This window comes from Lepidochelys kempii, chromosome 11, assembly GCF_965140265.1.
Source record: "Lepidochelys kempii isolate rLepKem1 chromosome 11, rLepKem1.hap2, whole genome shotgun sequence".
NCBI classification, from domain to species: domain Eukaryota; kingdom Metazoa; phylum Chordata; order Testudines; family Cheloniidae; genus Lepidochelys; species Lepidochelys kempii.
The window spans coordinates 56,344,931-56,369,992 of NC_133266.1; the positions used below are offsets into that span (position 1 = coordinate 56,344,931).

The 25,062-nt window shown below is 43.9% G+C and overlaps 1 protein-coding gene across 5 annotated transcripts in view; it reads right to left on the reverse strand.

Moving 5' to 3' along the window:
* Positions 1-24,718, reverse strand: part of HECW2 (HECT, C2 and WW domain containing E3 ubiquitin protein ligase 2) — a 265,113-nt gene extending 240,395 nt beyond the window's left edge. For 2 of the 5 annotated variants that reach the window (XM_073306251.1, XM_073306250.1), the window contains exon 1: positions 24,160-24,713. The gene's annotated coding sequence lies outside the window, so the exon portion shown is untranslated. Of the gene's footprint in view, positions 1-24,159 lie in introns of all 5 variants that reach the window. The other 3 variants (XM_073306249.1, XM_073306252.1, XM_073306254.1) reach the window with 3 other exon arrangements.
* Positions 24,719-25,062: the final 344 nt, after the last annotated feature.

A 25,062-nucleotide genomic window follows, 5' to 3' on the forward strand; every position in this document is an offset into this window, starting at 1 on the left:
GTCTCTCCAAAAAGTAATCCCAGATTATACCTCATACTCAGCTATCCTGCACTGTAGTGCACTTTTCCAAATTTTGATTCATATTTCCTCCTGTTCCAAAGTTTTGTGGGGGGGGGGGTTAATAGCTTTATGTATCCCTATTTTTATTCACCATTTGTAATTTGCCTTTATAAACAACTCAATTCTGACACTTAAAAATAATTTGAGTTTGCACTGAAACAAAGAAACACATACAAAGATGATGCTCTGGACTGAACAGGTACGGTACTAACAAGGGGCCTCATTCTACTCGATGATGTTCATTTGATTGACAGAAAATAAAAGTGTCACAAACTTAAAAAAGTCATAGTTCATACTGATTTCTCAAACCAAGACATCCAGGTATAAATCACAGTAGAGAATTGTAGTGTGTAACCCTGTGATATAATTTCTAGCACCCAACAGTCCAAGGTGACCTGTGAGGAGGCCGAACGGTAGGGATGAAGATGGTTGAGGAAAGAATGAGGCCAATCCGGGGAGCTGATGGGAAGCGCTCTCGAGTGTGCCCTCAAAATAAGTGATGCTTTGCCAGGCTGGGTTGCGAAGGTGAGTGGAAGGAAGAAGGACGGTGATGACTAAAACTCATGTCTCTAGCGCTCCTCCTTGCAGGCCCTTGCTGAGGCTGTCAAAGGCCTTGATGGCAGAAACGGCTGGAACTGCTTCCTTGCCGACTATGGTGTCTGCAGACTGAGCAAGTGACGGGTGGACCGAGTGTCCTTCAGACCATGGAGCCTTCTATCTGTCTGCTCGGCACAGAGATCATTCTCCTCAAAGGGAAGATCTTGGATCGAGGCCTGCATTTCTGAGGACAGGCCAGCAGTCTGAAGCCAGAAGCTGCATCTCATGACCACCGCTTACATGACCACGTGAGCTGCCAAATCAGTAGCATCCCACGCCATTTGGAGAAAGCACCTAGCTGCTGAGCCAAATCCTGGGGCAGGGACTCCTTGAACTTACGGAGGGAGTCCCATAAGTTAAAGATTTCAGAGTAACAGCCGTGTTAGTCTGTATTCACAAAAAGAAAAGGAGTACTTGTGGCACCTTAGAGACTAACCAATTTATTTGAGCATGAGTTTTCGTGAGCTACAGCTCACTTCATCGGATGCATACTGTGGAAACTGCAGAAGACATTATATACACAGAGACCATGAAACAATACCTCCTCCCAACCCAACTCTTCTGCTGGTAATAGCTTATCTAAAGTGATCATCAAGTTGGGCCATTTCCAGCACAAATCCAGGTTTACCTCCCCAAGAGTGCCTGGTGGTTTAACCACCCAGAACTGAAGGCTGGTCATTGAATAAATCTTCCTTCCAAAAAGGCCTCTTGGCCTCCTTATTTTTGGAGTCAAATTGGTTTACCCGTCTGTCCTTCTCGTTGGCCACAGAGAAACCGGCAAGCCTGAAGGTGGGGGGGGGGGCGGATATACAAATATTCAAAGCCTTTGGTGGGGTCAAAATACTTTTTCTCTGCCTTCTTGGAGGTAGGAGGGATGGAAGATGGAGTTTCTTTTTTCTATTTTTAGGACCCCATTGTGGTAGCATGACACAGGCCGGGGTAGATGCAGAAAGTACATTAAACAGGGTGTCCGTCTGTTCGGCCTTCTCCTCCACTTCCAAGCCCAAGTTCATAGCCACTCTATGAAGCAAGGCCTGGTGTTCTTTAAAATCGTCCAGAGGGCTGGTACAAGAGGACCCCGCCACCACCTCATTCAAGGACAATGACAATGACTGGTCACCGGGAGAGGCCTTTGGGCATCATCCCCTGCGTGGGAAGAGGGTGTCAGGTGAGTGGTGGGCGCTCGCTCCTCTACCTGGCCTCCAAGTGTACCTTGTGCACCAAGTCTGGTGCCACTGGCTGCTGCTCCAAAGCAGTGGCCGAGGAATGGATGGAAGGAGGCATCAGTATCACAGGCATGCCCCATGTGCTCCAGAAGGGCCACTGCACCGACCACTGGCCTTGCTGCCATGATGGTATAGCAGAGGTCAGCACAGCCTCCGGCACCCAATTGTACCAGTGCTGTCACAGCGAAGGGCTGAATTCCCTTTCTGTACAGGAGGAATCACCTTCTGGTGACCATGGAGGGGCTGTCAAAGCTTGTGTCTGACAGCTAACCATCACTGCGTGTGCCCCATAGGATAGGTCCATCAATGGCTATTAGCAAGGATGGGCAGGGATGGTGTCCCTAGCCTCTGTTTGCCAGAAGCTGGGAGTGGGCAGCAGGAGATGGGTCACTTGGTGATAACCTGTTTGTTCATTCCCTCTGGGGCACCTGGCACTGGCCGCTGTTGGAAGACAGGATACTGGGCCAGATAGACCTTTGGTCTGACCCAGTAGGGCCATTCTTATGTTCTTATGCCTTGAGTACGTGGATCGGTGCCAGGGGCAGGGGGATCAGTACCATGAGGGAGACTGCTCCCACGCTCTAGGAGACAGGGATCTGCACCAAGGAGAGAGCCAGCAGAAGGATGATTGGTGCCAGTGAGATGGTGACCGATGCATACCTTTACGCGACCTGCATCGAGAGGGCGGAGACTGCAATCGTGGTGCCGGCAACCAAGGATGTCCTGCAGAAGACAGAGACCTGGAACGTGGAGACTGAGAACATGGTCTCATCTCCAAAGACCAGTGTCATTTGCCCACCTTCTGGGGGGTCTTTACAGCTGGCTTGCCCTTGCACGGAGCCCTAGGGCTAGTGGTGCTGGTAGAGGCCTCTGCTCTCAGGGTACCAGGAAAGCCTTGGAATGCGTCAGCCCTGCCACAAGTCTGGGTCCCCTACTGCTCCCAGGAGAGGGTGGAAGATCTCTCAGGGAGCTAAGGGGCCCCGGGGCAGAGTCCAGCCAGGAAGGCTTGGATGCCAGGTGGAGAGCAGCCTCCATAAGGGGGCCCTCAAATGAATGTCTCCCTCTTTATGAGTTCTGGGACAAAAGTTCTTACAGATGCGACACTTGTCCCTCACACGTGATTCCCCCAAGCACTTGAGGCACTTGCTATGCAGGTCGGTAACAGGCATAGGCCTGTTACAGTCAGAGCAGGGCTTAAAACCCAGAGATCGGGACATGCCCCGCCTTGGACAAAGTCCCCCCTGGGACTTTATTTCTAATTACACTACTTAACAACTACTTACTAACTACTGTAAACAGACTATTTACAAGGCCCTAAGGCTCAAAGACTGAAGTAGAAGAACCGCTAATCCTTCCTAGGCAAGGGAAAGGCGCTCTGACTAACCACCATGGGTGGTAAGAAGGAACTGAGAGGGTGTAAGGCCGGCAGCACCTAATATACCGATGCATGAGCGCGGCACTTAAGAGGGCACCACAGCCAACCCTATGGACACCGCTAAGGCAAAAATCTCCAACGGCCGCACATGTGGACATGCACGCACCTAGAATAGAATCGACATGAGCAAGCACTTCAAGAATTGTCCTTCTTCGCTTCTGTTTTTCTGAAAACAAAAGAGTTAGCAATTTTTTGATGTAGACAATTTGCAACAAAATTCCTACCCACCCATTATTTTGTGGAACAATGAGTACTTTCACGTCAGAATTCAGCCCATTATCTCCATCATCTTCCTGAAATACTAGTACTGCAGGTGAACAAGCAATCATGATAAAATCAAGTGCAAAACAGTTCAAATTATCCATACCTGAGTTTTCCATTTGCCATTTTTTACTTTTTACTCATCATTGCTAAGCCAGATTTTAAAATCACAAAATGGTTGTTCACACTAGAGTTCTATCCTCAGCCCACAGTACAAATCCTAAAATAATTCAACATACTGTAATCAGTTATTCTGTATAGTCTTTTCCAAGCTTGTCCGTAATGTATTCAGATGCAATTCAAAACAAATCATTTCTTCCAAAAAAAAAAAAAAAAAAGCATACAGGGATGTACTATACCATAAAGCTGATTGAATTGCAAGAGAATGTACTTCAAATGAATGATATGCATTGTAAAAAAAAAAAAAAAAGGGTTAGTTTATGAGACCAGAACTAAAACTAAATATTCTTAAAATGATCACATTTGTCTTCTGGAACTGAAACTAAATTCTCTGTACTGGTTGTTTTTCCTTTCATTAGATAGCCATGAAAGGTGACAAGGACCTCTGCACCTTTGACCTTGCTCTAGCCTCACTCAGTGCACCCCTCCCCGCCCCATGTGACACGCCCTGTACTACAGTGGAATCTCAGTGCTGTGATTCTCTCATTCTCAGACTGGGTCTAGGTTACTACACCCTGTGTGCCAGGAGCCGAATAGGTTTGAACCCTGCAAACCCTCCCTCCTTTGGGAGCAGTGTGTGAATAGGCTGACATCAAACAGCCTTTACAAAACAAAGGACTGTTTAATCCCAACAGTAGGGACAAAGCATAACAAGAGCAAAGGGTTAACAACACAACAGTCTCTACACACACACACACACACACACACACACACACACGTTACCTAACTGGATTTACCCCAGTCTAACTCTATTAAGTGCATTGGAGTTACTCTTTATACTGGTGTAAATGACAGGAGAATCAGGCCAAAAGAGTGGATGGAAGATTTTTCTTTCCCTCACAAAATTAGAGAGGTATGCAGTAGAGGTGTGCCAAATATTTGGAAGAAGATGCAGAGCTATTTAGAACTCTGGAATCAGCAAAAACTAAGGCCTGACTTTATCATCTGCCTATTCAGAGTCATTAACAATATATTCACTCTAAAGGCTATAACATGCTCTTATAAAAGAGTAAAGAGCAGAAAGCAACTTGCTCCCCTCCCCTAAAAAAGGGGGGCGGGCATGCACACAAAGTGTTTTTTCCCCCAAGGCAAGCAAAGCAAAATATGGTTATCCTTACAGATCCAGTCTTCTTCTGAATCTTCTTTGATACCAGGACCATAGAATTTCTAAGAGGGACAATATGAAAATGTCAGATTACCTCATCACCATGATGGAGCAAGAACTGAAATGCAGGAATGCAAGCTATATGAAAAACAAGTTATATTTATTTTATGTTATGTATCATTCAATGGTTATTTCCACATTCAAAGTATGGCTTTTCACATTTCACTCAAAAATATGCATAATTAATCAAAAATTTCTAAAAAAACCAAGCCCACTTTCACCTCACAACTATTAAACATCTATATTGTTATATGTGAATTTTCCTCAATCTACTAAATCATCATAATCCATCTCTATCAAAGAATGTGTTTTAAATGACCTAATTTAGATAAACATGGATCTTGCATTCTCACTATGTGGACTACACAGCCAACAATTATTTCAACAAGCGCTACCTGAATTCCTTTTGATTTAGATGACAAAAGATTTAATAAATACCAATGTAATATTTTAAGCCTGTCGTTTAACGTGCAGAATCTACTGATGGCAGTGTAGAAGGAACCAGTTATTTGAATCACTAGATTTTAATGATAGTGTCCTTCCACTGCTATAGAAAGAACAGGAAACAGTCCCCCCAGGTGTATTGCGACTGCCAGAGGTGCAAGGTTAGGTGTAGTGATTCGCAGCAGTACTGCTGCTAGAAGTTACAAGATTACAACTCAGAGGTACTTACAGACGCTATAATTTTTATTACTTGGCATATGCAATCCAGTCAATCCAAGCCACAGCATTCTTAGCTGTGAAGCGATAATGGAACCAGACAACCTATCCATCCATTTATCAAAATATAGGCAGCTCCCCAATAAAGTGAAGGAGAGGAGGGCAGAGGAAGAAATAGTAACTGTGACTGGATCAGGAAACAGCAGACAGAAGGGTCATTTATGAACAAGTTTAACACAACTCTTCACTGGGTATTTAACCAATGTGACTGTAGTGCAGTGGAAATGCCACACAGATGAGACAAATGGAGGACATTATAAAGGTAATGGGGGGGAGGGGGTTGCCTCATATCACTGCTTTGGTGTTTTTTTTCTTTTTATGGGATCTCCCTTTCTGTACTCTTTTGTGTTGTGTGGTGAAGATCTCTGTATTTATAATGATAGATTAGTTTGACACCAAATGTTGTGGTTTCAGGCTATATTGTGATTACGTTGTACAGTATTTGTTTATTCAACTAGCAATGGACATACATCCCACATATACAACACAGAAACTGCTGGATTCTTTTCCAGATAAATGAATTTAGCCAACTTCACAATTATGATTAAATGCTTAATTGAGTTATTTGTCATCATACACAAGATACATTGTTCTCTGGATTCCTTTCGACAGAATATATTTAACTTTCATCTGAAGAGAAGGCTTTTGAAATTCAGTTAATAACAACTCTTGATTGGCCATTAGGTGCAATTGAAGAGCTACAAGTGGCTGGTACATCAGAGCTGCATCAAATATTTACAGTGAAAGATTCTCACATTTCATTTTTCATCCTCCATGACATTGCTTTCTGGCCTCCAGTTTTCTGAAATAGAGAGCATTTCAGTTCTACTAACTGCTCTTCTTTATGAGCTAGACACCTAGTTTGTTGTTTTAGGAGTCTAAAAAAGGCACGATTCTGTAGACCTTACCAATGCAAAACACCAATTAAGCTTAATGGAAATTCTGCAGGAGCATAACCTGATGATCTGGGCCTCAAATGGAGATGGAGCGCACTGGAGAGTTATATCAGAATTCAAACAGAATGAAAGTAGTACAAAGATCACTGCTACAAGTTATAATCTGTAAATCCTCATGCATATTATGGCTGTTTTAAAAATTATTTTCCACTAGTTATGCATCCTAACCAGAACCCAGGATCTGAACGCACCCAAAGACTGAGGATCAAAATTTGGAAGCTCAGGCCGGCCCACCTCTACATTTCATTAGAGTCAGTTACTGAAAGCTGGGTCTCTGGAGTACAGCCCATACTCACGCACAGTGATGATATTCATAGTACTCAAAACCAACAAAACAAATCAAATACAACAGATCCTCAGAGTTACGAACACCAGAGTTATGAACTGACTAGTCGACCACACTCCTCATCTGGAGCCAGAAGTACACAATCAGGCAGCAGCAGAGACAAAAATAAATAAATAAATAAAAGCAAATACAGTACTGTGTTAAATGTAAACTACTAAAAAATAAAGGGAAAGCAGCATTTTTTCTGCATAGTAAAGTTTCGAAGCTGTATTTAGTCAATGTTCAACTGTAAACTTTTGAAAGAATAACCATAACGTTTTGTTCAGAGTTACGAACAACCTCCAATCCTGAGATATTCGTAACTCTGAGGTTCTACTGCAGGGATCAGCAACCTTTGGCACGCGGCCCATCAGGGAAATCTGCTGGCAGGCCGGGACGGCTTGTTTATCTGTAGCGTCCGCAGTGGCGGCCAACACATCCCATGGTCCGCACCGCTTCCCGCAGTCCCCATTGGCCTGGAATGGGGGACCACGATCAGCTGAACCTGCGGCCGCTGCAGGTAAACAAACCGGCCCAGCCCGCCAGAGGATTTGCCTGACAGGCTGCGTACCAAAGGTTGCCGATCCCTGTTCTACTGTAAGAGATTCCTGCAAGTAATGGAATAATAGCCAGAGCAAGTAAAATCTCCGTTACAAACACCAGAGTTACAAACTGACCAGTCAACCACACTCCTTGTTTGAAACTGGAAGTACGCAATCAGGCAGCAGCAGCAGCGACCAAAAAAAAAAAAAAAACCAATTCAGTACAGTACAGAATAACCATAACATTTTGTTCAGAGTTATGAACATTTCAGAGTTCTGATCAACCTCCATTCCCGAGGTGTTCATAGCTCTAAGGTTCTACAGTATAAGGAGTTCAGAGACAGTTTAAAAATCAGGGCGTCACTGTCCTAACAAAAAAAGGCAGTCACTACTGAAGGGCCTTTGTAGGCACTACCTGTGAGAAAATCTATGTGCTAAGAATACGTTGCCAGTTATTGACCAGTTACCTGAAAAATGTTATTCTGGAATTATATGTGCACAAAAAAAGTCCTAAAAATAGCCTTAAGGGTTTGTTTCTTTTAAACTCAGTAATGGCTTTGATGCTTTCCAGTTTTCGTTGAAACTAAAATTCACTTTCAGGTGACACTCTGTGTGTGCCTATGCACTTTTAGCTTTTCTCTGAATCCGAAAGAGATTTTAGAAGTGTTGTGAAACAAGTTGTGGTTGCTAAATATTTCTGTGTTTAGTCCTGCTTCCTAGGCTTTATTTGCTGTAACGGAGTTGGAGGAAGACCAATAACAATTTCTGTTTGATAAAATACATGTCCAGGCAAAGCCTTTAAAAACACTGTCTAGGTATTTTTCAGACCCTAAAAGTTCTCTGCTCCCCCGCCTCACGCACACGGTGAAAGGGAGCAGCCACGGTGGATGCACCTTCTCTAAATAATCAATTTTTCCAATCCATAAAACACGTTCCTGGAGATGCAGGCTAGGAGCGGGAAGCAAAAGCTAGGAGGATCACCAGGAGGCAGCATACCTGTTGCAGACATATGGGAGAGCAGCAGCAATATTTGGGGAAAGTTAAATGTTAACTGCCACTCTCTGAGGAGTCAGAACACAAACAGAGCTTGGCAGGAAAAAGAAGCATAGTTACTCACCCTATCCAGACCCTACTACCATGGCTAGAATCTACCATAAATGGATCAGCAGGGCTGACATCCTACATACTTATATATCCCTGTCACATATAAACAAACAAAAAAAACAAAAACAAAAAAAACACCCAACATTCCAGGCACACAGTTTGTCTACCACTACCTGTAGATGAATGTGTGGTCACAGAATTAAAATAGCAAGCCGCACTGCAAGAATATTCATACTCCATAAGTTACATAACAACTATGGCTAATTCCAGTCAATGGATTGACAAGAAACATCACAAGCATGCATTGTACTTGTACGGTATGGAAGTTTTTCAAATAGTTACAGAAATGCAAAATATTATGTACATTTACATTTTAATGAATTAAAATATTTTCTCTCAAGTCCTTATAGACTTAAGGTTTTGTTGTTGTTGTTGGGGTTTTTTTTTGTTTTTTTAAAGTCCAGCAAAAATTAGACTAGCTATAACAAAATGCCCCAGTAATGAAACTCTTCATAGGAAAAAACAAAAAGATGTATTATAAAACATTTTTGCTGTATGTAACAGTGTTAATTCCATATTTGTTGAATGCAATTTATTTTGGTATTTTCTCTGTAGTAAATTTCCAGAGAGACTAACCATATCTCATAGCATTTTCAAAGCAAGTTTGCTATTATGGAAATACATTGTAGTGTCTTCAAAAATCAAAACAAAATGACAAAGAAAAAGAGAACTGGTACATTACATCAAATCACACTGGGTGATGCTAGTCTGGCTAATAATTGAAACTGGCCTGATCATGAACTGTTGTAAATTGGTATAGCTCCAGAAAGAGCTAGGCCACTTTACATCAAGTGAAAATCTGGCTTATTTGTTTCTTTTTTTCAAGCAAATGTTATGTCTAGAAAGGCTTGAATTAAAAAACATGACGATGTGAAACACACACAGACACACACCCTCTTCTTTCAAATCATCTAACTTATTTTTCACAGGCCACAGAACAGCCATTAAATGGTTAAAACTTTTGGTCACTAGCAATGAGATTCAAACGACCAACCTAGAAGCGAAAGCTTCATTACCAAAATCCCAACTCATCCAGTTAAGTGTTTTTAAATTTATGGTAAATTTAGGGTCATTCAGAAGACTGCAAAGAATAAAAATACATGAATTTACCCATGAGTAAAAGTAAAAGATCAGTCCTGCAACAACAACATTTCTCTTTTTCCTTAAGTGGAATTCTTTATTAATAAAAGAATCCATTCTGAATAAAGAGCTCAGTTCTGAATGGAACTATTTGCAGGAGAAAGCATTACTCAATTTAAGTAAGGGCTGTGTACTCAGCTCCAAAATAATTATTTGAGAAATAAGACTCACTACAGTTGAACTACAGCCCACATGAGAATGCACTAGACTGATCTGGCTGAAAGAGAAATGTTTTACTCTTTAGATGTGGCTTTTTATCTTTTCAATATCAACCACACATACACAATCAGAGTGTTCTGTGAGAGAGCTCCAGCCAACTCTTTTTCTCCTTCAGTACTGAAGTTCAAGCTCTTGGCTTTTCTTATTTCTGAGGCATTTGGAATACTGAGCGCTGCAGAATTACCATTTATGAAAGTAAGCAACCTACTCTATTTCGAAAAAAGATGAGCCTCACATATGTTTAACCAATGTATACTTGTTTAATTAACTTTAATACATGGATATATGCACCTAACAATGTCTCATTTGCTATTAAAGGGATGTCATTAACTTATCACATTTGTCAGAAAAACATTTAAATATTATAGTTACTTGTAACACCTGCAACTTAACTACTACAGATGAAAGACTAGAGGAAAAAAATGTTGTCAAGGTTCCTCCCCCACTCTGAACTCTAGGGTACAGATGTGGGGACCTGCATGAAAAACCTCCTAAGCTTATCTTTACCAGCTTAGGTCAAAACTTCCCCAAGGTACAAAATATTCCACCCGTTGTCCTTGGACTGGCCGCTACCACCACCAAACTAATACTGGTTACTGGGGAAGAGCTGTTTGGACGCGTCCTTCCCCCCAAAATACTTCCCAAAACCTTGCACCCCACTTCCTGGACAAGGTTTGGTAAAAAGCCTCACCAATTTGCCTAGGTGACTACAGACCCAGACCCTTGGATCTTAAGAACAATGAACAATCCTCCCAACACTTGCACCCCCCCTTTCCTGGGAAATGTTGGATAAAAAGCCTCACCAATTTGCATAGGTGACCACAGACCCAAACCCTTGGATCTGAGAACAATGAAAAAGCATTCAGTTTTTTACAAGAAGACTTTTAATAAAAAATAGAAGTAAATAGAAATAAAGAAATCCCCCCTGTAAAATCAGGATGGTAGATATCTTACGGGTAATTAGATTCAAAAACATAGAGAACCCCTCTAGGCAAAACCTTAAGTTACAAAAAAGATACACAGACAGAAATAGTTATTCTATTCAGCACAATTCTTTTCTCAGCCATTTAAAGAAATCATAATCTAACACATACCTAGCTAGATTACTTACTAAAAGTTCTAAGACTCCATTCCTGTTCTGTCCCTGGCAAGAGCAGCATACAGACAGACCCAGACCCTTTGTTTCTCTCCCTCCTCCCAACTTTTGAAAGTATCTTGTCTCCTCATTGGTCATTTTGGTCAGGTGCCAGCGAGGTTACCTTTAGCTTCTTAACCCTTTACAGGTGAGAGGAGCTTTCCCCTGGCCAGGAGGGACTTCAAAGGGGTTTACCCTTCCCTTTATATTTATGACACGCCCCCCAAATCTCAGCTAGGGTGAAACACTGGCTGGGATTTCTTCCTGGAGCTCTAGGAAAACAGAGTTAATAAGACACATGCATCTCTAAATATACTACCAAGTACATAAAGACTAACAATATTTTCCACATCTCAAGGATGATTTTAACCAGTTGATTCTGGGAAACTTTCCCGGGAGAGTGCATCAGCCACTTTGTTAGAAGCTCCTGAGATGTGTTGGATGTCGAAATCAAAATCTTGGAGAGCTAAACTCCACCGAAGAAGTTTTTTGTTAGTTTCTTTGACGGTGTGAAGCCACTTCAGTGCAGCATGGTCAGTTTGCAGGTGGAAACGCCGTCCCCAAACATATGGGCGTAGCTTTTCCAGAGCATAGACAATGGCATAACATTCTTTTTCAGTGACTGACCAGTTGCTTTCCCTCTCAGACAGTTTTTTGCTGAGAAACACTACAGGGTGGAATTCTTGATCAGGTCCCTTCTGCATTAAAACTGCTCCCACACCACGCTCGGACGCATCTGTGGTTACTAGGAATGGTTTGTCAAAGTCTGGGGCCCTTAGTACAGGGTCAGACATGAGTGTCGCTTTAAGCTTGTTAAAGGCCTTCTGACACTTTCCGGTCCACTGAACAGCATTTGGCTGTTTCTTTTTGGTTAGGTCTGTCAGTGGGGCAGCGATTTGGCTGTAGTGCGGTACAAATCGTCTGTAATAACTGGCCAAGCCTAAGAAGGATTGAACCTGTTTCTTTGACTTTGGGACAGGCCACTTTTGGATAGCATCCACTTTGGCCTGTAGGGGGCTGATAGTTCCTTGACCCACCTGGTGTCCAAGGTAAGTCACTCTGTTTAGGCCTATTTGACACTTCTTAGCCTTAACAGTTAGTCCTGCCTCCCTTATGTGCTCAAGGACTTTTTGTAGATGTTCCAGATGGTCTGCCCAGGAATCCGAAAATATGGCCACATTGTCAAGGTAGGCGACTGCATATTCTCCTAATCCCGCTAGGGGACCATCTACAAGTCTTTGGAAAGTGGCGGGTGCATTTCGCAGCCCGAAAGGGAGTACATTAAATTCATACAGCCCGAGATGTGTGATGAAGGCTGACCTTTCCTTGGCAGATTCATCTAGCGGTACCTGCCAGTACCCCTTGGTTAAGTCCAAGGTAGAGATGAACTGGGCCTGTCCCAGTTTCTCTAATAGTTCATCTATGCGTGGCATTGGATAGTTGTCTGGGCGAGTTACAGCATTTAGCTTACGGTAGTCCACGCAAAAACGTATTTCCCCATCTGGTTTGGGAACTAGAACCACTGGAGATGCCCATGCACTTTCAGAGGGGCGGATTACACCCATCTGTAACATATCCTGGATCTCCCGTTCTATAGCAGTTTTAGCTTGAGGAGACACCCGGTAAGGTTGGACCCTAATTGGGTGAGCATTACCTGTGTCAATGGAGTGGTATGCCCGTTCAGTCAGTCCTGGGGTGGCTGAGAACGTTGGCGCGTAGCTAGTGCACAGCTCCTGGATCTGCTGTCGCTGCATACGCCCAAGGGTCATGGAGAGGTTCACCTCTTCCACACCACCAGCACATTTCCCTTCGTAGTAAACACCTTCAGGCCACTCAGCGTCGTCTCCTCCCTGGGCTGTAAACTGACAAACCTTTAATTCTCTGGAATAAAAGGGCTTTAGAGAATTAATATGGTACACCTTAGGCTTTCGGTTGGAGGTGGGGAATGCTATGAGATAATTAACAGCTCCCAGGCGCTCCTGGACCATGAATGGCCCTTCCCACGATGCTTCCATTTTATGGGCCTGGAGCGCCTTTAAGACCATGACCTGGTCCCCTACTTTGAAGGACGCTCTCTGGCATGTTTATCATACCAGGCTTTTTGCTCTTTTTGAGCATCCTGTAAGTTTTCTTTAGCAAGGGCTAAAGAGGTTCGGAGGGTGTTTTGTAGGTTGGTTACAAAGTCCAGAATATTAGTTCCTGGAGAAGGTGTAAATCCCTCCCATTGCTGCTTTACCAACTGCAATGGCCCCTTAACCTCACGGCCATATACAAGTTCAAATGGGGAAAACCCTAAACTGGGATGTGGTACAGCTCTGTAGGTAAAGAGCAACTGCTGCAATACTAGGTCCCAATCATTGGAGTGCTCATTTACGAATTTACGTATCATGGCCCCCAAAGTTCCATTAAACTTCTCCACCATGCCATTTGTTTGATGATGGTAAGGAGTGGCAACCAAGTGATTTACCCCATGAGCTTCCCAAAGGTTTTCCATAGTTCCTGCCAGGAAATTAGTCCCTGCATCTGTGAGGATGTCGGAGGGCCAACCTACCCTGGCAAAAATGTCTGCTAGTGCCTGGCACACACTTTTAGCCCTGGTGTTGCTTAGAGCTACTGCTTCCGGCCATCGGGTGGCAAAATCCATGAAAGTCAGTATGTACTGCTTTCCTCTGGGTGTCTTTTTCGGAAAAGGACCCAGAATATCCACAGCTACTCGCTGAAATGGAACTTCAATGATGGGGAGTGGCTGGAGAGGGGCTTTGACCTGGTCTTGGGGTTTTCCCACTCTTTGGCACACCTCACAAGACTGGACATAGGTAGAAACATCCTTGCCCATTCCCTCCCAGTGGAATGACCACCCCCAAACGGTCTTTTGTCCTGTTCACCCCAGCATGGCCACTAGGGTGATCATGGGCTAAGCTCAAGAGCTTGGCCCGGTATTTAGTTGGAACTACCAACTGTCTCTGAGGATGCCAGTCTTCCTGGTGTCCCCCAGAAAGAGTTTCCTTGTATAAAAGTCCTCTTTCTACAACAAACCTGGATCGATTAGAAGAGCTGAGAGGCGGTGGGTTGCTCCGTGCCGCCGTCCAAGCTCTCTGGAGGCTTTCATCTGCTTCCTGTTCGGTCTGGAACTGTTCCCTTGATGCTGGAGACATCAGTTCCTCATTGGATTGTGGACCTAGGCTTGGTCCCTCTGGAAGCGATATAGGGGATGGAGCGGTTTCTGTTGACTGTGAACCGCTCTCCGCTGGTGCACTATGTTGGGATTCAGGCTCCAGCTGAGCCTCTTGTGTAGGGTTATCGGCTGCTGCCAGTTCAGGTTCGGTGGGGCCCTCTGGTGTTGAGGTTGCAAGTACTGGATTCAGTGCTGACACGGGGTCTGGTGTTGGTTGTTCGGCTGGTTCCGGTTCTGGGACTGGTTCCGTCTGGGTCTCTGGGACTGGATCCACTACTGCTGTTGCAGACATTGGCCTGGGGTCCGGGTCCATCACCTCTGACTGGGTCCTGATAGAAGTTTCCGGAACAGAGCTAGGCCTCACGGCTTGTTTAGCCTGGCCGCGGGTGACCGTTCCCACCCTCTTGGCCTGCTTCACATGCTTGGCCAAGTCTTCCCCCAACAGCATGGGGATGGGATAATCATCATAGACTGCAAAAGTCCACATTCCTGACCAGCCCTTGTACTGGACAGGCAACTTGGCTGTAGGCAAATTGAAAGAGTTGGACTTGAAGGGTTGAATTGTCACTTGGATCTCTGGGTTGATTAAACTGGGGTCTACTAAGGAAGCATGGATAGCTGACACTTGTGCTCCGGTGTCCCTCCACGCGGTGACCTTCTTCCCGCCCACACTCACAGTTTCCCTCTGCTCCAAGGGTATCTGGGAGGTATCTGGGCCTGTGGACCTCTGGTGTGATTCCGGTGCAATGAACTGTAATCTGTTGGGGTTCTTGGGGCAGTTGGCCTTTACATGCCCCAGCTCATTACATTTAAAACATCGTCCAGCTGACGGGTCACTGGGGCGAGGAGGGTTGCTGGAGAACGGGGTGGTGGGACGATAAGGGGTCTGGAGGGTTCTTTGGGAGGTAGGTGGGGCTTTGGGCGGCCCCCGGTAATAGGGTGTGGTCTGGGGTGGTCCCTTCTGGTCTCCGCTCCAACTGCAACCAGTTTTCTTCTTCTCTGCCACCTCCACCCATCTGGCTCCAATCTCTCCTGCCTCGATTACAGTTTTGGGCTTCCCGTCTAGGATGTATCTTTCTATTTCCTCAGGAACACCCTCTAAGAATTGTTCCATTTGCATTAGGAAGGGCAAATTTACTGGAGAGTCAACACTTGCTTCTGATATCCAGGCATCCCAATGTTTCACAATGTGGTAGGCATGTCGGGTAAATGACATGTCTGGTTTCCACCTTAGGGCTCGGAACCTCCGACGAGACTGCTCGGGTGTTATCCCCATTCTGACTCTCGCCTTGGATTTAAACAGTTCATACTTGTTCATATGTTCTTTAGGCATTTCAGCTGCCACCTCAGCTAAGGGTCCACTGAGCTGCGGCCTCAGCTCTACCATGTATTGGTCACTAGAGATGTTGTACCCAAGGCAGGCCCTTTCGAAGTTTTCTAAGAAGGCCTCAGTATCATCACCTGCCTTGTAGGTGGGGAACTTTCTGGGATGGGAAGTGGTACCTGGAGAAGGATCGCTAGGGTTTGTTGGTATATTCTGCTGGGCCTTTATCCTCTCCACCTCCTCCACATGCTTCCTCTCTTTTTCCTTCTCCTCCTCCACATGCTTCCTTGCCTCCATTTCCCTCTTGTGGGCAGCCTCCTGTACCTCCTTCTCCAGCCGCATGAGTTCTATCTGTCTTTCATGTTCCCTTTGTTTTTCCTCAGCCTGAAATTTGGCTAATTCCAGCTGTAGTCGAGCTGAGGATTTGGTCATTCTAACCTCTCCGTTTTTAACTAACTTTACACCCGAGGTTTAGAAATAAACAAAACATGGCTGTAAAATTTTGCTGCGCTGGAATAGAATACCTATTCTCTGATAGTGACTGTCAGCCTACAGAAAAAGACAATTCCCTTGTCCCTGGGCCCAAATTAAAGCAAAAAACCTCCAACTACTTGGAAACCTGCTTACCCAGCCCAAAGAAAAAGCAAATGGGTAGAGCACACACCCCCTATTTACTTTTAGGAAGAAAAGAAAAAAAAACCTCTGGGTTGGAAGACTGTGAATTTCCCTGCAGGAGTTAAGTACCCTGCCTCCAGGCAAAGAAAACCTGCAATTCACAAGATAATCCCCTTTTGTCTCTGCTTGGCCACAAAGCAGAGAAAAAACAATCTGCTTTTAGTTTCAACTGCTTTCTGGACTTCCTTTCCAAAGGAAAAAAAAATTTCTTTTTAAAATCTGTATTTCTAGTTCAAAAAATCTCAACTGGATCTCAAAATGATTTCAGGTTAATCCCACCACTATGCCACCATGTCAAGGTTCCTCCCCCACTCTGAACTCTAGGGTACAGATGTGAGGACCTGCATGAAAAACCTCCTACGCTTATCTTTACCAGCTTAGGTCAAAACTTCCCCAAGGTACAAAATATTCCACCCGTTGTCCTTGGACTGGCCGCTACCACCACCAAACTAATACTGGTTACTGGGGAAGAGCTGTTTGGACGCGTCCTTCCCCCCAAAATACTTCCCAAAACCCTGCACCCCACTTCCTGGACAAGGTTTGGTAAAAAGCCTCACCAATTTGCCTAGGTGACTACAGACCCAGACCCTTGGATCTTAAGAACAATGAACAATCCTCCCAACACTTGCACCCCCCCTTTCCTGGGAAATGTTGGATAAAAAGCCTCACCAATTTGCATAGGTGACCACAGACCCAAACCCTTGGATCTGAGAACAATGAAAAAGCATTCAGTTTTTTACAAGAAGACTTTTAATAAAAAATAGAAGTAAATAGAAATAAAGAAATCCCCCCTGTAAAATCAGGATGGTAGATATCTTACGGGTAATTAGATTCAAAAACATAGAGAACCCCTCTAGGCAAAACCTTAAGTTACAAAAAAGATACACAGACAGAAATAGTTATTCTATTCAGCACAATTCTTTTCTCAGCCATTTAAAGAAATCATAATCTAACACATACCTAGCTAGATTACTTACTAAAAGTTCTAAGACTCCATTCCTGTTCTGTCCCTGGCAAGAGCAGCATACAGACAGACCCAGACCCTTTGTTTCTCTCCCTCCTCCCAACTTTTGAAAGTATCTTGTCTCCTCATTGGTCATTTTGGTCAGGTGCCAGCAAGGTTACCTTTAGCTTCTTAACCCTTTACAGGTGAGAGGAGCTTTCCCCTGGCCAGGAGGGATTTCAAAGGGGTTTACCCTTCCCTTTATATTTATGACAAATGTGTTTCTCCATTTTTTTTCCAGTTTAATGCTTTGTGCATTTAACAACACTGTATATATGTACTCAGTTTCTCTGCTTTCCACCTGTGTGTGTATGTGAAAGTAACTGGTGTTTTTTAAATGATTAGATTTCAAGTCGATGGTATCACTTAGAGCACCACTGGAAAGATCAATTTATGTGAGTGAAAGAGACTAATATGAGGGGTCCTTCCTTGCCTGAACCAAGAACCTTATAACATACCAATATCAAGAGTATGCACTATTTATTTTAAATTAAAAATTTCCTTATATTGATTTTCTTTACACATATAGGTTTATCAACAAATGTAAAAGAAATCAAACATCTACAGAAGCAGAAAACAAAGCTTGTTAACTTAGTTTTTATTTACTAATTGTTGCTTACTGATGGATTTAAAGGGATATTCAGATAGTTCATGACTAAAGTTCAATCTACTATATCTTAACACTGTTTTAATATGGGGAATGCATGAGCAAGTTGTGAAACAAGCAGGATTGTGCCAAGGTAAGACATTGTGGCCCTTGCAGGGAAAGGTCTCCAACCTTTGACACTCTCTGTCCCCTTTGTGGAGGGGAAGGCCACAAGTTATGGCTTGACGCTTAAAATCCATCCATATCTCTGTCCTAATTTCGCCTGTCCAGATCAAATGCACCCTCCTGCCTCAACAGGTTGGGGAACTGGATGTTGTGAGGGCTGTCCCCCTTCACCGTCAGCTCCAAGGGAGAGAGACACTCAGTGAAGGACACTAGATAGCTCTCTCCCTCCTACTCTTCCCCTCCCACCCCCACCTTGTAGTCTCTGGAACCCACTGGCGAGTTGGTGGGTAGGAGTGCTAGTTGGCCCTTGCAACCCAGCTCCAGGGATTTAACCAGAAGCCATGTGGAGCCTCTTTTGGCTCCATTCCAGCAGCCCCACCCTACCCACCTAGTTAGGGAAACCAAACTGGCAGATGCTGCAAGTCTAGCTAATCATCTGTTTGGGTTCAGAAAGGAATTTCTTCTCCCACAAGACAACTGGCAGAGGCCCAGGGAGTTTTTTGCTGTTGTCACAGCACCTTCAACTCAACCAAGTACCAAAGAACCTACTTAGTACCTAACTGAGGTATTTGGTTGAGTTGTTAACTTGTCACAACTTAAGGCCAGTTTCCAGTACAGTTAAAAGAAAAAAAAAAAAGAACAGTTCCCAGATGTAAGATCTGGGCTTTTGCTGATGGGCTTTGGGCTGATGGGATAGGACCACCAGGTCTCACCCTCACAGGTCAAGGTCCCACCCTTCTACACCGTCTGTCCCCATTGCGGGGCAGGCAGCAGAGCTGTAGTACTCCGAATGAGCTGGGAGCCAGACTAGCCTGAGTCATGGGTTATATGGCAGTAGCCCTGTAGCCCAGCACTGAAATCACTTCAATGCCTGCTATAGGAGAGTATGGGTGATGGTCAGGTTACTCAGGTAGCCCACCTGCCCTGTATGTAAGTTTAATAAAAGTTGCAGCCTGCCACTTAAAAGCATCTGTGTGTCTGTCCTCATTTCACTGCTGTGTCCAGAACAAGGGCTCATTGCTTCCCACCAGGCTATGACTGATCCATTCTACTAACTGTAAGGACCGCTGACTTCAGCCATCACACTCACCTGCATCTCTTTTTTTCCTTACTGTGGCTACTTTTTCAGACAAGGGTGACTTGGAACATTATTCTGTGGGGTTTCTTTAAGATGCTGTTTATTATTGGAGAAAAGGGATTTTTATTTCTGTCTTTGGGCTCCTATAATTACAGTCTTAGTCTTCAGGAAACTTTTAAACTAGTGATGCTATATTTCTCTTGCACAATGCATTTAAACAGCAGGACTGATTTTCAGCTTGCTGAGAACGAATGGCGATGAAGCTTCCCACTCAGCCACAGAACAAATGAAGCCACAATTACCTGTCCTCCCTCCATACAACATTCAGGTGGGCTCAGCATCCAAACATCAGCTGTTGCTAACCAATATTTTTTCCTGATATTCTATACAAGTGACCAAATTAAAATATTAAGGGTACATGACACTGTTATTAGAGGTTGCATGGCTAAAATGCCACATGTTGAATTGTTTAAAAAAAAAAAAAAAGACAAATATTTGTGCCCAATACGCTGATTCACAAACAGAACATTACACATGTTTTTTTTCAACTTTGAATGGGCAGTAGTTGGCTCCAAAAGAGACTTAACAGCTCAGCTGATCTCTTTTCATATGACAATTGTTTGTTCTTTACTCAGTTCCCAAGGGGGTTCCTCTATTGTGTTCCAATAGCTGTACAAAGGTTGGAGAAACAAGCTATTTATTAGGTTAAGGATCACCAAACTTGCTCTCTGGCAGAGGGGTGGGGGGGGGAAGAGTAAGCAGCTCAGATTACCCATCAATCAATTATATTTTTCAGGTATTTTACATGGACAGGTGGTGGGGTGCTTCAAATGCCAGTAATAGCCTATCTATACAAGTGTCCATGTTACATAAACCTTCACCACAGCTGCCAACAAAATTGACCATCTCAGCAGAAAACCATGAACTGAACAGGCACAGAGACTCAACCCAGTCTCTCCACTGGAGGCAGCCCTCCAGATCAAGAATGAGACATACTGGAGGTAGCAGCAGAGGAAGCTTGAACTACTTTCTGTGTTATACTTGTTCTGCAGATACACAAGAGACTTCAGTTTCCAGAAAAGTTGATCTGGCACTCTTCTCAGGTACTAAATCCATATATCAAAATAAATATGAATGATAACAGTTAATCATGTACTTCTCAACACTGCAAGGGCACTAATATGACTGGGCAAAAGCCTCCTGTGTCATTACCTAAAAAGCATAATGAACTAGCATATGCTGCAAAAACTTGCAATAGCTCAGTCTTCTACTGAAACTCTACATCAGATCTAGCAAATAACCCTGCACATCCTCCCAAACGCCCACAAACCTCACAGTGGACAGCAACCACTTCTTACCAACAGTCCTCTACGCCCTCTTTCGTTGAAGAAAGGTTTATGCATAATGCAAGCCAAATCTCATTTTCCAGTTAAGTTTGAGGACTCATCCTATGTACCTTCATAAAGCATTCAGGGCAGTGACGAAGAGCACAATTCACTTCAGGCCCAAGCCTGTTTCAGATTCTCTCTCTAGAACCTAGTACCATGGAACAGCTCACTGAATTTTATTAAGCTTCTTAACCCGTAGTTCTATATTTTGGGCACGGAAGTTAACTTTCATCTTGGCATATGAATAGCTGGAATGCCCTGCAACCCCTTTGCCATAACAGAGAGTTTTCACTATCAATAGGGGACTTGCAGACAAGATCTATAAGTACACCCCCCTAGTACAGGAATAGTCAATTATTTTTTGTCAAGGTCCAAATTTCTTGATGAAGGTATAGTCAAGGACCAGACTCCAGAGAAACATTTTCCACACCGCAATAACAATAATGATAATAAGTAACTAAAAATATTTTGCGGTCCATTCAAAAGCATGTTGGTGGTCCAGATTTAAAACCCCATAATCCAGCTGTTGACTACCCCTGCCCTTAATGAGAGTATCAAGATCATCAACACAACTAGGCTTTGCTGAAGGCGTTTTCTCATCCTGTGATATGAAACTCACCAGTTCCTATGTTCTGTGGCCCCAACTCAGCAAAGCACTTAAACGTGCTTAAAATTAAGTATATGTTTAAGTCCCATTTAAGTCAGTTAAATAATACTTTTTACTAATCAATTTTTGTCGAAGTATTTTCCTTATGTCTGTGCAATTACATTTTAGTCAGTGGGACTGAATGGATATAATGGATCAAACATGTTAGTTTTGTCAGATACAGGGTTTTTAAAAAATACAAAACAGAAAAATCTGGATTGGATTAAGATAGGAAAAACATGGAAAATTATTTAAAAGCATGATCTGCAGACTCAGTTTCTTCAGTTCAGTATTCAAAAAGCTTCCTATGCCATATATTACACAGCATACCATCCTTTGGCTGCTTCCACATAATGAAAAATGTAATAGTGTATTCCTTAATTTTTTTTAAACTGCTTTACAAAAGCAATCTTTTTTTTTTTAATTCAGTATGACTATTTAATCTTGCAAAGCAAAATTTGTTCCATTTCTTCTCAGGAAAGCTGGCAAAACAGCATATTGTTCTGGCAGACAGCCACCATAAACGTCAGAGAAGGACTCACTGAGTTTCTTAAAGGGACACGCCAACCTGGATTTAACAGGTTTGAAAATCATTGTAAATGTAAAACAATAAAAAATTTCTGTAAGAGAAATCAACTTTGAAAACAAGCAACATCATGGTAAAGTATGCCTTTAAAGAAGGCAGGGGATCCCTTCAGTGACATTCCATGGCTCCAAGCCAAAACAAATGCTGTAGTAATGTACAAGCCAGACTGAAAGATATGCCACAAGTTTGCCTTGAAATTGTGATTAGGCTGTTTAGATTTTTTTAAAAACAAATGAACTGAAGGCCTATAAAGTACAACTATAAAGCATGACTTATTAAGCATAATTAAAAATTATTTTTTAATCAACCACAGGGATTGTCATGCATGCCCACTGTCTAGTTTAAGGTGACTTTGTTAAATTCCAGTGCAAGCCAGTAATGATACATGGATCCTGTTTTGCTAGATTATGTTGTAAATCAATAGTTCACTGAAAGATTAAATATGAAAAGTAGTCTCTAAAATGTGCAAGTCAGTTTTGTCATCTACCTGTCACTTAAAGCCTATGCATCTTTTAGAATTTTCGATCCTACACAACAGTTTAGATTGGAAAGGATCATTAGCATGTTTCTTTGACAGGCTAATAATGATATATTTTATAGTCATGTACATCAAATCATATATAATCACCCATTAAGAGAGAGTTTTCCAAAAGGTAATGATAGAGCCTAACAGGAGGGAAAATGTCCATTTGGGTAGTATGTTAGTAAGAACTTTGTTTATCTCATCTATCAATGCCATCAGTTTCAATTTTTCAGTGCTGCAAGGAATTTCTATTGAAATATTTACAAACTATCAAAGATTAAAAGAAATGTATAACTCTTGCAAACATAAAACAGGAAAGACATCTCAGAACATACTAAAAGTAGCTCTATATAGCTCTAAAGTAAAGTAAGGACCTAATTCTTTATTGCTTAAGCTCAAGTGGGAGTTTGGGTGCAGAAGGAATTCAGGATTGGGCCTTTTGTGAAGATTCGTGTATAGTATATAGGCTACTTTTACATAGCTTCCTAGCAAAGGAGAAATAAGGTCTGCCTTTTATTTATAAACATGCTATATAGGCTCCTGATGACAATCCAACATTAGATGAACAGAGTACTAAATTAAGTAATCAATATTGTCCCCACACAATAGGCTCCTATAGTTTTACTGAGGCCATAAAGATTCTTAGAAAAACAAATGGTTCTTTCCTTTTTGAAAAACCCTCTTGGTTTGTAATGACATCTGTCCAGAAGAGGCTAGAGAAATCAATCATGTCAAGAAAAAATAATCTCCATGCTACATAAGAAAATAAACAGAGTGATAAGAAGACTACAAACACAACAGTTTGGTTCTTATTCTTCTAGATAATTAAAATATTATGAACATGAAAAATCACTAGTTCCAATATAACATACCAGGAATTTATGTCAATCCATTCACTTTTCTCCCATGCCAGAAACTAGAGAAGATCTTGGGAATCACATTAAATAAATATCATACTAAATAGTGAGAAACACTAGAGGAGATAAATGCAATGCACAAAGTGACAGACAGAAAACAGTCACAGTCATAATTAAACAGACAAAAGGCCTAAGGACCAATTTTTATAGCTGGGATTATGCATCAGTTAGCTGCCTATGTCCTTCATATGAAGTTATCCTGAATTAGTGTTCCAGTGACTGTGAATCACCAACATTTAAATTTCCTTTCAACAAACCTTTATTTTACATTTTAAACTTTATGGTTCCAACAACCAATTTCACTAGTTTACTGAAAATTTATACCTTAACTTCCCCCCCCCCCGCCCCCCAAAATCATTTTATTTTCTTTCCCTGCACAAACAAATCCATGCAGCCTTCCTCCGCACAGGCACACGTGAAACTGAGGAGCCTGGAAGAGACAGAGAATGGAGGAACTTGACACATCTGCCATTGCACTTCACACAGGAAATGTATACATCCAAGCCTGCAGTTCCAGGTTATTTCATGCCGTAAGAAACAGCTTCATCCACATATTAAAAAAAAAAAAAAAAAAACCCTGAGGAAAGCAATGCAGGTATTTAACCCTCTGGCTATGATGAAGGGCTGACACAAAGAATATTCATCAAATAGGCTCATTTAGAGTTTAAAACTCCAACACCTTGTGTACCAAAAAAAAAACCAAAAAACCCCAAACACAAAAAACGGAAGCGCATCGTAATAATGAGCAGAACAGCCAGGGAGGCGAACCAAAGCAGCTCATTCTCCATCCACCTATCTACCTGCTACACCAGCAGAGACGGTCGCGGGGATGGAAACCCAGCCAATGAGCAGCAGCAGGCGACTCCGCCTCTGACGAGCGGGGTGCGCACACCCCAATCCCCCTACCACACACGCACCCCCCCCCCCGCAGCCCCCTTTCAACTTACCCCCAGCAGCGTCTGCAGACGGGGATCCTGGGGAGGGGGATTTCCAGCCAAGCTGCACGCCGAGGACGAGGATTCCTGCAGGGCCCTTCCCCGTCCACGCACCGGCACCTCCCTCCCCTCCAGCAGCCTCTGGGTCTGGGAAGGGGGCGGGCTGCAGCGAGGAGAGGCTGCGGGAGTCATGCAGTCCTTGCAGCGGGCAGCTGCGGCCGCTTAACCTGCCGCTGGCCGGCGCCCCAGCCCTGCCGCGCCGGCCCCTTGTCTTTCCAACACCACCACAACAAACAACGGGGGATAATGAGCGGCCCCGGGGGCTGGCCCGGCCCCTCCTCGTCTCCCCGCCCCCCACCTCCTCAGCGGGTTGAGTCAGCGGCTGCACCGGGCGGGGGGACCCGCGTTGCGCTCTGCAGCCTGAGGGGGGCAGCGCTGCCTATTGGCGCCGGGGGCAGGGAGGAGGGTCGCTGACTCCTGAGCTCTCCCAGCCGCAGCGCAGCCCAGGGCTGGGCCGTCCCCGCGGGGGAGGGCGCCACTCCCGCCCGCTGCGCTTCCCGCGCTCGCGGGCGGGAAGATCACCACAGCCTGCCCTGACCGCTGCTGCCCGGGCACGGCGGGGCCCCGGGGCCTCTCCCCCGCCGCCCCATCACAGCCTGGCAAGGTGCTGGAAGGGATTGTGGGTAGCTCCAGCTGCTCGTGCCCCGAGCTCTCCCCTGCCGCAGGCTCCGCTGTGGCCCCCTGGCCGTCGGTCCCGGGCACTGGGCGCGCCCCGCGGCAGATGTTCACACGCAGCCCGCAGCATCTGGTGCCCGCCCTCAGGGTGCCCAGCGCCTCCAGTCCCTTTCTAGCCCCAGCTCCTCGGGGGTGGCTTCAAAAGGACCAGTGGGGAAAACAGCAGTCATAATCACTCAC